This window comes from Triticum dicoccoides, chromosome 4A (assembly GCF_002162155.2).
Source record: "Triticum dicoccoides isolate Atlit2015 ecotype Zavitan chromosome 4A, WEW_v2.0, whole genome shotgun sequence".
Classification (NCBI taxonomy): domain Eukaryota; kingdom Viridiplantae; phylum Streptophyta; class Magnoliopsida; order Poales; family Poaceae; genus Triticum; species Triticum dicoccoides.
Genome location: NC_041386.1, coordinates 123,067,409 through 123,080,661, shown reverse-complemented (window position 1 = coordinate 123,080,661; position 13,253 = coordinate 123,067,409).

Sequence of the window (13,253 nt, the reverse complement as noted above, 5' to 3'; positions counted from 1 at the left end):
GAGCAATCTCCCCAGTGACGTCCTTGACCTATGTTGTTCGTGTATGGATATGTTGAGCGCCCTACGGCTGCCTGCATGCTCGAGGGGCATGCACACGGCCATCGTCAAAGCGAGGCCTAAGCTTTTCAAGACACCTTGCTTGCTGCTATCTGGTCTTGCGAGATTTTCTCACCATGATACGAAGGTGTACATGATGCCCCTCGACTTCAATCCGACCTCCATTAGCCAAAACTTCTTTGCAGGTATGTAGTGGGTCACCGTACATAATTTCCCTCGACTTCGATCCGATCACCATCGCCCGAAACTTCTTGTAGGTATGTATTGGGTCGGCATGAACTCCCACTGGATGGCTGCCGTCACAGAAGACGGGAAAAAGTTGGTGCTCGTGAACTTCCAGACCTCCCATGAGATTATCCTTCCTCCGTTGGATGATATAAAGTTTTACCGTCGCGGTCCAAGTCATCTAGATTACGTCGTCAGTTGGACGCACCTTGTTTTGCAGAAGATTGTAATCTTCCAAGTGCCCACATGACATGCGGATTACGCAGACTTCAAGCTAATTGCCTTGTTTGACAAGGGACTCGCCTATCTTTCCGTCGGTGCCTTCTTTAGCTAGAGACAGCTCAGCTCATAGTGGATCATCGTCAAAGCTGATACACACTTCTGTGATGCTATTGAACACAATGGTATCATCTACGCGATCGACAAAGCAGATGGCACCACAAATTGTTGGGATGGCGCGTGTAAGTTTTTTCGTCTGATGTTAACGATGACGCCATGACACTGTTTGAACTTTTTGTGATGATTGACATATCCCTATTTGAACAAAATTTGAGTAGAACTATGGCAATGTATTAGAGACACCGTAAATCAGCTATATTTGGAATGAGTTAATTCATGTGATTGTGACCATGTCATTACGGCCAATTTGTACCCCTGAATAATCAAACGGTTAGGAAGATTTTGATATTCTCCTTATTTTATAGTAATCTATATACTACTAAATATGAGTGTGTATCAATGGCCATGTTAGTTTCCTCATTTTCATAATGTAGAAACATGCATCACACTATTGGTTTCATCTAACCATACATTAGGGAAGTAAATGTGCATATGGAGAACTCTATATTTGGAAGTAGTGAAATCCTGTAATGCTTACCATGTGTACATACCTATGTTCTCCCTTCAGCAATCAATGGCTAGAATAATATGATCACAAATTTTTTGCCCACAGAACATGGGTATATAACAATGCATGGTCTGTTAGTTTCCTTGAAGAATTTGTTTGTGAGGGCAGAACATGATTACATAACATGCATGACATGGTAGTTTCCTGTGAAGAATCGATTGTGAGATAACATGAGTATAACCATGCATGGCACTTCTATATTTTTGAACCCAGTATACATTTCCCTGTATTTTCCTCCCAGTTCCAACATGGACATATCAATGTTGTTTCTTGAATTATCCTACTAATACTCTGAACAATGTTGATCCTACATTCACAATGCCTGTCCTTTTTGATATGATGCAGTGTCCCTACAGTTACTGCCCTTTGTAATCACACCACCTTTGCCAAAAATAGGGAAGCACAACTGGTTCCTCGCACGATCAGACGACGGGAAAAGACTGGTGATCATTCGGACACATGAGCTGGAAAAGTTATATTGCAAAAAATCCCATTGTATGCAAGCACCGTGAAATATGCGAGTATCACAGTGGTTGTTACGTCTATGAGCAGTATACCAGCTTGTTGGGGCCTTCAAGATTTTTGAGTTGGAGGCGGGTAAATAGCCTTGGTTCACACTCTCTGTTTCTCGGACTTAATTATCCGATTAACCAAGAGATCACCGTTGGCAAGGATCTTGATGGCAGAGAGGCTTTGTTTTCTATGGAAAACTGTGTCTGCACGGCGAGCCCTAGGAGTTCGGGAGCAGACTCCCCTAATTGTCAACGATACAGCCTGAAGCCAAAATAAGGTGAGAATGAAAAAGGCATCTAGATTAACTTTGATCCTTGGATGTGTCGAGTCCGACAGGCAGTGATGTGGTTTAAGCCTTCAGGTTGATAGGTAATTGGGCTGTTGCGTCGAAAGGGTGGAGTACTGGTGTCTCCGGATAACTAGTGGCTGAACCGGGACTGCAAATCATGATGGTGTTGGATCATCCCTCTTGGAATGACTTGTTGTCTTAGCTGCTTGTTCTGGATGGGTAGTTCTCTCTCTTGTTATGCATATTCCTTGTCGTTTGGTTATCCTCGTCTATGTCACTCTTACTATGTAATAGTTGCCTCTATTTAGAATATCATTCTCGTCTGGATCACGAGAGTCTAAGCGCTGCAGATGGGTGCGTTTTGGTGGTGTAGCAAGACTTCTTATGAACTATCATGTCTTGCTGTTTATGTCAGTAGTAGTCACTAGTCAGTGTTTGAATGTTGTATATATTGTTGTTTTGAACTATTTATTTTCTCGAACTGCTCGTGGGCTAAATGAGGGCATCATCATTCTCCAGTGTTCAGAGTATATCTCCTTTTTTCAAGTTATAATTTGAGTTTAGTGTCTTTTCGATGATGTACACTTGTTTGGGCCAGTGAGGTGTCGTTGAATATGGGCCGAGTAGTAACGCAATGCCAAATAGGTCAATTATGACTCTCAGGCCGGGCTCTCAAAAGATCCTAAAAAAGGTCGAGCTCTCAAAAAAGAAAGAATAGGGACTCTTAGGCCAACATGTGGGCACCACAGGTGTTTTCGTGCGCTTGCGCGCCGAGAGCATATTTGCGTGTGTTTGAAATTCATGCTACCTTTTCATCCCCAATCTCCCACCCCTCCCCCACCTCTGGAATCTCGATTCTGCTACCTCTTGAGCATGCGTTGGTTTTCCCTTGAAGAGGAAAGGGTGATGCAGCAAAGAAGCGTAAGTATTTCCCTCAGTTTTTGAGAACCAAGGTATCAATCCAGTAGGAGGTAACACGCAAGTCGCCTAGTACCTGCACAAACAAACAAGAACCTCGCAACCAACGCGATAAAGGGGTTGTCAATCCCTTCACGGTCACTTACGAAAGTGAGATCTGATAGAGATAATAAGATAAATATTTTTGGTATTTTTATGATATAGATTGGAAAGTAAATATTGCAAAATAAACTATGATAGAAATAGCAAAGTGATATGAAAATAATATGATTGAAGATAGACCCTGGGGCCATAGGTTTCACTGGTGGCTTCTCTCAAGATAGCAAATTCTACGGTGGGTGAACAAATTATTGTCGAGCAATTGATAGAAAAGCGAATAATCATGAGAATATCTAGGCATGATCATGTATATAGGCATCACATCCGCGACAAGTAGACCGAGACGATTCTGCATCTACTACTATTACTCCACGCATCGACCGCTATCCAGCATGCGTCTAGAGTATTAAGTTCATAAGAACAGAGTAATGCATTAGGAAAGATGACATAATGTAGAGGGATAAACTCAAGCAATATGATATAAACCCCATCTTTTTATCCTCGATGGCAACAATACAATATGTGCCTTGCTGCCCCTGCTGTCACTGGGAAAGGACACCGCAAGATTGAACCCAAAGCTAAGCACTTCTCCCATTGCAAGAAAGATCAATCTAGTAGGCCAAACCAAACTGATAATTCGAAGAGACTTGCAAAGATATTTAAATCATGCATAAAAGAATTCAGAGAAGAATCAAATATTGTTCATAAATAATCTTGATCATAAACCCACAATTCATCAGATCTCGACAAACACACTGCAAAAAGAATTACATCAAATAGATCTCCAAGAGAATCGAGGAGAACTTTGTATTGAGATCCAAAGAGAGAGAAGAAGCCATCTAGCTAATAACTATGGACCCGAAGGTCTGTGATAAACTACTCACACATCATCGGAGAGGCTATGGTATTGATGTAGCAGCCCTCCGTGATCGATTCCCCCTCCGGCGGAGCGCCGAAAAAGGCCCCAAGATGGAATCTCACGGGTACAGAAGGTTGCGACAGTGGAAATAGGGTTTCATGGTGCTCCTGGATGTTTTCGTGGTATATGGGTATATATAGGAGGAAGAAGTACGTCGGTGGAGCTACGAGGGGCCCGCGAGGGTGGGGGCGTGCCTACCCCCGGGGCGCGCCCTCCTGCCTCGTGGCGTCCTCGCTTCTTTCTTGAGGTCCACTCCAAGTCTCCTCGATCACGTTTGTTCCAAAAATAACTCTCCCGAAGGTTTCATTCCGTTTGATATTCCTTTTCTGCGAAACACTGAAATAGGCCAAAAAACAACAATTTGCACTGGGCCTTTGGTTAGTAGGTTAGTCCCAAAAATAATATAAAAGGGTATAGTTAAAGCCCATTAAACATCGAAAACAGATAATATAATAGCATGGAACAATCAAAAATTATAGATACGTTGGAGACATATCAAGCATCCCCAAGCTTAATTCCTGCTCGTCCTCGAGTAGGTAAATGATAAAAAAAGAATTTTTGATGTGGAATGGTACCTAGCATAATTCTCAATGTATTTTTCTTTATTGTGGCATGAATGTTTAGATCCGAAAGATTCAAGACAAAAGTTTAATATCGACATAAAAATAATAATACTTCAAGCATACTAACAAATCAATCATGTCTTCTCAAAATAACATGGCCAAAGAAACTTATCCCTACAAAATCATATAGTCTGGCAATGATCTATCTTCATCACACAAAGTATTTAAATCATGCACAACCCCGATGATAAGCCAAGCAATTGTTTCATACTTTTGATGTTCTCACACCTTTTCAATCTTCACGCAATATATGAGCATGAGCCATGGACATAGCACTATAGGTGGAATAGAATGGTGGTTGTGGAGAAGACAAAAAGGAGAAGATAGTCTCATATCAACTAGGCATATCAACGGGCTATGGAGATGCCCATCAATAGATATCAATGTGAGTGAGTAGGGATTGCCATGCAACAGATGCACTAAAGCTATAAGTGTATGAAAGCTCAAAAATAAACTAAGTGGGAGTGCATCCAACTCGCTCGCTTGCTCACGAAGACCTAGGGAATTTTGAGGAAGCCCATCATTGGAATATACAAGCCAATTTCTATAATGTAAAATTGCCACTAGTATATGAAAGTGACAACATAGGAGACTCTATCATGAAGATCATGGTGCTACTTTGAAGCACAAGTGTGGTAAAAGGATAGTAGCATTGTCCCTTCTCTCTTTTTCTCTCATTTTTTTCTTTTTTATTGTTCGTTCGGAGTCTCATCCCAACTTGTGGGGGAACCATAGTCTCCGTCATCCTTTCCTCACATGGGACAATGCTCTAATAATGATGATCATCACACTTTTATTTACTTGCAACTCAAAAAATTACAACTCGATACTAGAACAAAATATGACTCTATGTGAATGCCTCCGGCGTTGTACCGGGATATGCAATGAATCAAGAGTGACATGTATGAAAGAATTATAAAGGTGGCTTTGCCACAAATACGATGTCAATGACATGATCATGCAGAGCAATATGACAATGATGAAACGTGTCATAACAACCGGAACGGTGAAAAGTTGCATCACAATATATCTCGGAATGGCTATGGAAATGCCATAATAGGTAGGTATTGTGGCTGTTTTGAGGAAGGTATATGGTGGGTGTATGATACTGGCGAAAGTTGTGTGGTATGAGAGAGGCTAGCAATGGTAGAAGGGTGAGAGTGCGTATAATCCATGGACTCAAAATTAGTCAAAAAGAACTCACATACTTATTGCAAAAATCTATTAGTTATCGAAACAAAGTACTACGCGCATGCTTCTAGGGGGATAGATTGGTAGGAGAAGACCATCGCTCGTCCCCGACCGCCACTCATAAGGAAGACAATCAATAAATAAATCATGCTCCGACTTCATCACATAACGGTTTACCATACGTGGATGCTACGGGAATCACAAACTTTAGAACAAGTACTTCTCAAATTCATAACTACTCAACTAGTATGACTCTAATATCACCATCTTCATATCTCAAAACAATCATCAAGTATCAAACTTCTCATAGTATTCAATGCACTTTGTATGATAGTTTCTATTATACCCATCTTGGATGCCTATCATATTAGGACTAATTTTATAGCCATAGAAAATTCATGCTGTTTTATCAGACTCTCAAAATAATATAAGTGAAGCATGAGAGATCAATAATTTCTAAAAAAATAAAACCACCATCGTGCTCTTAAGGAATATAAGTGAAGCACCAGAGCAAAATTATATAGCTCAAAAGATATAAGTGAAGCACATAGAGTATTCTAATAAATTCCGATTCATGTGTGTCTCTCCAAAAGGTGTGTACAGCAAGGATGATTGTGGTAAACTAAAAAATAAAGACTCAAATCATACAAGACGCTCCATGTAAAACACATATCATGTGGTGAATAAAAATATAGCCTCAAGTAAAGTTACCGATAGACGAAGACGAAAGAGGGGATGCCTTCCGGGGCATCCCCAAGCTTAGGATTTTTCTTGTCCTTGAATTTTACCATGGGGTGCCTTGGGCATCCCCAAGCTTAGGCTCTTGCCACTCCTTATTCCAAAATCCATCAAATCTTTACCCAAAACTTGAAAACTTCACAACACAAAACTCAACAGAAAATCTCATGAGCTCCGTTAGTATAAGAAAACAAACCACCACTTCAAGGTACTGTAATGAACTCATTCTTTATTTATATTGGTGTTAAACCTACTGTATTCCAACTACTCTATGGTTCATACCCCCCGATACTAGCCATAGTTTCATCAAAATAAGCAAACAACACACGTAAAACAGAATCTGTCAAAAACAGAACAATCTGTAGTAATCTGTAGGTTTCGAATACTTATGTAACTCCAAAAATTCTGAAATAAATTGTTGGAAGCGAGGAATTTATCTGTTAATCATCTGCAAAAAGAATCAAACTAATCGCACTCTCCAGTAAAAAATGACAGCAAATCTCGTTAGCGCTAAAGTTTCTGTTTTTTAAAGCAAGATCACAAAGACTTCTAAACAGTGGCTAGATATATTATTTATTACCAAACAGGAACAAAACACAAGAAACAAAAATAAAATTGGGTCGCCTCCCAACAAGCGCCTATCGTTTAACGCCCCTAGCTAGGCATAAAAACAAGTATAGATCTAGGTATTGTCACGATAATGACAAGGTAAATCATGAAAACTCATCTCATACTCCCTACGTTCAGCAGCAAGCTTTCTTTGTGGCAAACAAAAGTAATCAAAAGGGCTAAATTTAATGGGACAAAAGTCCCCAAGATCAAGCTCGGGAGGTATTGGTTGCTCCTTTGGTCCCTCATATTGCACAACCAATTCATCATTATAAGCATTCTTTTTACAAAAAGTTATGAGCCTTTGTTCAAGAGAAAAACCTAACCCATTGTTCTGGATAGAAAAATTATCATTAAGTTCAGAATCCTATCAACAAGAACATCGGGAGGAACCTTTTTTCTAAGGTTTTCGTTAAAAGCAACATGATCTAAAGATCGTAAGTGCATTATGTCCTCTTGATAAAAAAAGGATTGCTTCTATGGGAGGATGGACGGAATCCACCCTATAATGCACAAAAACTTTGTTGGCCTCTTTTATTATAAATCTGAACTAATGAGCTAAAAATATGGTAGCTGCTCGCTTAACAGAAGAATGCTTAATATTAGAAAATTCTAGAAAAATCCTCTGTATGCAAGGATGCATATGGATAAATTGTCTTTCAAGTTCAACCACGAGCAAAGATATATCATCCGTAAGACTACTAGTTTTATGAATAATAGACCCGCTCATGGTGGGCAAAGCACCGACATAAGTAAAGAAATCTTGAATAACTCCTTTTCCAATAATACCACCACTACCGATCCGAAACTTTTTAGTCTGCAAAATAGTAGGTTCTTCATGAGGATAATCAAAAGCATCAATGTTCCCTCCATCATTACTACTACCTTTTTCAATGATAACCTCCCCAGTTGCAGACATGATAGCAACAAACCGCATTGAGAACGAACACACAAGAGGCAGGAGAAAAGAAACAAACAGAAAAGAGGCGAGCGGAAAAGAGGACGAATAAAATGGCAAGGGTGAAGTGGGGGAGAGGAAAACGAGAGGCAACTGGCAAATAATGCAATGCGAGGGATAAGAGTTTGTGATGGGTACTTGGTATGTCTTCACTTGTGCATAGGCGGCGCCAGAAATGACTAGTTGTTGGTAGATCAAGTCTTTCACTTGACTTGGTGCAACCTCCCCGGCAACGGCGCTATAAATCCTTCTCGCTACCTCTTGAGCATGCGTTGGTTTTCCCTTGAAGAGGAAAGGGTGATGCAGCAAAGTAGCGTAAGTATTTCCCTCAGTTTTTGAGAACCAAGGTATCAATCCAGTAGGAGGTAACGTGCAAGTCGCCTAGTACCTGCACAAACAAACAAGAACCTTGCAACCAACGCGATAAATGGGTTGTCAATCCCTTCACGGTCACTTATAAAAGTGAGATCTGATAGAGATAATAAGATAAATATTTTTGGTATTTTTATGATATAGATTGGAAAGTAAAGATTGCAAAATAAACTATGATAGAACTAGCAAAGTGATATGAAAATAATATGATGAAAGATAGACCTGGGGGCCATAGGTTTCACTAGTGGCTTCTCTCAAGATAGCAAACTCTATGGTGGGTGAACAAATTACAGTCGAGAAATTGATAGAAAAGCGAATAATTATGAGAATATCTAGGCATGATCTTGTATATAGGCATCACGTCCGCGACAAGTAGACCGAAACGATTCTGTATCTACTACTATTACTCCACACATCGACCGCTATCCAGCATGCATCTAGAGTATTAAGTTCATAAGAACGGAGTAACACATTAGATAAGATGACATGATGTAGAGGGATAAACTCAAGCAATATAATATAAACCCCATCTTTTTATCCTTGATGGCAACAATACAATACGTGCCTTGCTGCCCCTGCTGTCACTGGGAAAGGACACCGCAAGATTGAACCCAAAGCTAAGCACTTCTCCCATTGCAAGAAAGATCAATCTAGTAGGCCAAACCAAACTGATAATTCGAAGAGACTTGCAAAGATATTTAAATCATGCATAAAAGAATTCAGAGAAGAATCAAATATTCTTCATAGATAATCTTGATCATAAACACACAATTCATCGGATCTGGACAAACACACCGCAAAAAGAATTATATCGAATAGATCTCCAAGAGAATCAAGGAGAACTTTGTATTGAGATCCAAAGAGAGAGACGAAGCCATCTAGCTAATAACTATGGACCCGAAGGTCTGTGGTAAACTACTCACACATCATCGGAGAGGCTATGGTGTTGATGTAGAAGCCCTCCATGATCGATTCCCCCTCCGACGGAGCGCCGAAAAAGGCCCCAAGATGGGATCTCATGGGTACGGAAGGTTGCGGCGGTGGAAATAGGGTTTCGTGGTGCTCCTGGATGTTTTCGGGGTATATGGGTATATATAGGAGGAAGAAGTACATCGGTGGAGCTGCGAGGGGCCCACGAGGGTGGGGGCGCGCCCTCCTACCTCGTGGCCTCCTCGCTTCCTTCTTGACGTCCACTCCAAGTCTCCAGGATCACGTTTGTTCCAAAAATAACTCTCCCGGAGGTTTCATTCCGCTTGGATTCCATTTGATATTCCTTTTATGCAAAACACTGAAATAGGAAAAAAGACAGCAATTTGCACTAGGCCTTTGGTAAGTAGGTTAGTCCCAAAAATAATATAAAAAGTTATATTAAAGCCCATTAAACATCCAAAATAGATAATATAATAGCATGGAACAATCAAAAATTATAGATACGTTGGAGACGTATCAAATTCCTACACCAGTTCCCCCAAATCCCCCTCCTGTACTCCATGTACTCAAGCACACTATCATGTCGCCGGTCAATGCGGATCTCTGAGCCGGAGCACCTGGGGTCTGTCCTGCCTTCGGGCGCTGTGTGCTGTCGCTCAACAGTGGCATGGCAGCGCTTGACGACCAGTTTGCCGGCAAAGTGCTGATGGTAACCCGCGACCGGCCTCCCGTCTCGCCGGACGACCTTGTCAAAGCTCTTGGCATGCATTACGCACGGCATCCAAATAAGTGACTTGCTCGTCGAAGTCTGTCCGCCACCAGCTGATTTCTTCGTCAGGTTCCGGACAACTTTCGACTGCAGTCATGTGTTTGAATCTTCCTGGTGTTTGTTCTGCGATGGCGCGCTGGTGAGCTTTGATCGGTGGCACCCAGGATGGGGCTTTGTGCCCTCTGAGCTTGAGTTTTTAACAAAGCTTACCTTCCACGGCATGCCTCGACGTGATTGGAACAGTGAGTCCATGAATGAGCTTATCAACGACCTTGGGGGTGAGCTCGTAAGTATGTTTGTTCCTCCAGACAGCTGGGCGGCGGCGGAGCTCGATAGCAGCAAGGTTGCGAGGAAGAAGACGCAGAGGCGGGGGGGGGGGAGGTAAAGTGAAAACAGAGCCCCCTGTTCCTATTTATAAAGAAAAAATGAGGCGGCTGGCACGAAAATTGAGGAGACAAGATGATTAGGTTAACAATAAAGGCGCCTCGATTCTCGGGAAGGCTATTAATGATAAGGATCTGTGAAAGATATACTTGGTTTTTTGCGAAATCAATATGCATGACATCATGGCGGGTTACCAAGGTTTGTTGGTATGACGTCATGGTGGCTTATAGACGTACGAATGGAATTTCTCATACCGGAGTACAATTCTATTCAAATTAAGATGGAGAAGTTTGACTTGAACAAGTTCAACTCAACCTGGAGCCTAATGTTGGGGATATAACTCCTAGGTATGACCTGCCCAGGAGGGGCCGGGTCATGCCTTCGACGGTTCATTATGAAGAAGTCCATGAAAGCCCAGGGTGTGAAGGTGGCGATTTATGGAGGTGTGCCTCGATAAGGCCCAGACCAGGGGCTCATAAGCCACCATGTGATAACTTGTATTGTAAGATAATGATTAGTTGCAAACCGAGCCGGTCATGATGTATGAACTTGCCGGGACTCTGTAAGCCGCCGCCTCAACCTGTGTATATAAAGGTGAGACCCGGCGGCAGGAAAGGTTAAGAAACAACTCATCGAGAACTAGGTCAAGCGTATTCGCTTCTTGGTAATCGAAACCCAAGCAATACAATCCAAAGCAGGAGTAGGATTTTACCTCGTTGAGAGTGGCCGAACCTGGGTAAACTCTCTGTGTCCTTTGTCCCGTTTAACCCCTTCTAGCTAACCTAGTTGTGATGGATCCACACCTTAGTCCTTTTGCTAGGACATCTGTCGTGTTAAGTCCACGACACATGGGCAAAAATGTCAAAGAAACGGTCAGATAGCGGTCAAACGGCTTTGATTGGATGGAAACGACACAAAAATGATATTTATATAAGTGAAACTAATGGCAAAGGGGCAAATTTGAGCATGATTCGAAATTAGGGGCAAATGAGTAGTGGGTTCGAGTTAGGGTCACAATGAAAGTCTCAAAGAAATTTATGTAAGAACTATGTCTTTTTGGTACCAACATTTGTTAGTTACGTGCGACATTGGTGTGTTGATGGACGTGCATGGATTTGCATGGATTTGAGAGTCTGGATTTTTGATATGTGGATACCGGGCACGAGATATGAGGGGTCGTCTGGATGCGTCTGCGGTCGTGCTCGGGCTCATCCGCGGACTTATAGGCGGGCGGGATTTACCAAGTCTAGTTGTAAATGCTCTCAGATAAAAAATGCCAGCTTCTAAATATTTACAAAAGGGTGTCATGTTTCTTCAATTGAGTGCATACAACTTCAACGGGTTTAAGAAGACCAACAATTGTGATGGGGGCTTAGACATCAACGACCAAGATCCAAGTGGAGCTGCAGTTTACCTTGTAGTAATCCAAATAGTTGTTATTATTACCATTACTATTGTAATCCAACCCATTTTTTCCACTCTCTTACTGGACCGTCTAAGACACTATTTAAGGCCTCGATCTAGAATGAGAAGGCAAGAGCTGGACTATCAAAACCCTAGCATTTTCTTTGTCGCATTTATTTCCTTAGCTTGGTTAGCAAAACCCTCACTCATCGTGGGTTCTCCGCGTCGGGAGATCTATTTTGTCCGTCCCTGGCGAGTAGGGATCTGACAAGTGGTACTTATAGCTCAATGTTCTTGGCGGTGTTACCAATGACAGAAGTTGGTGGCGTTGGCGATAGTAGAAGAATTCCAGTGCGGATCGGCAATAGAGGCGCGATTGCCGAAACTTATCGCTTTAGTGGCAAAATCTCATGACCCAGACCGGTTGGCACACTAAGGAGGCAAGGCGAGGTAATTGGCGGCTCTGGCGGACTGACAAAGAAGGGTTCCCGGACGAGTTCGAAGGTAAAACTCCAGACTCTGCTCACGAAATTCCGATGGCGAATCCCAAGACGTAGGAGGAGAAGGCGGACGCACACATCATGCTGCGATGAAGTTGGATCTGTACCAAGTGGGGATAAGGACTGAAGAAATCAATACCAAGGTCGACGGGATGCAGGAACAAGTCATTGCGCTGAACACTACTTTGGCGTGGATGGAGGCGCTATTACTAGAGAAATCAGCTCTATCCGAAACCAACGAAGGGAAGAACAAGGAGGCAACCCCTGATGGTTGTCAGAATGCTAAAGCCTCTCCCATGATGCTGATGCTAAAGATTTCAATTCCATGTTTTGCAGGTGCAGATGCTAGAGATTTCTTGAATGAGAAATAAAACACTATCTGGAAACACGAGACCAACTAGCGGCAAGCTCATGCTCGAATGAAGCAATATGCAGGTACGAACATATCTGAGAGGCAATTTAGTGTTGGAGATATGGTATACTTTAAGAAGCAACCTTATAGAATGGCGGCCTTTGGACTTAGACATGCTATTAAATTGACAGCTAAGCTCTATGGAGCATTTAGGGTGTTGTAGAAGGTTGAAAGTTCTTTCTACAATCTCTGCCTTCCTGACCATATCAAAATACATCTTGTATTTCATGTTAGTTAGCTGAAGATACACAAGGGACAACTAGCTATTCCTAATCAACAGTTGCCACTTGTTAGTCTTGATGGGAAAATCAGAACTCAACCAGTCCAAGTAATGAAAACCAGATCACTACCGAGACAAGGAGTGCTAGTCAGTGGCTAATTTAATGAGCAAATGTTACATTGGAAGAGGCTTCATGAGAAGATGCAAATTTCATAA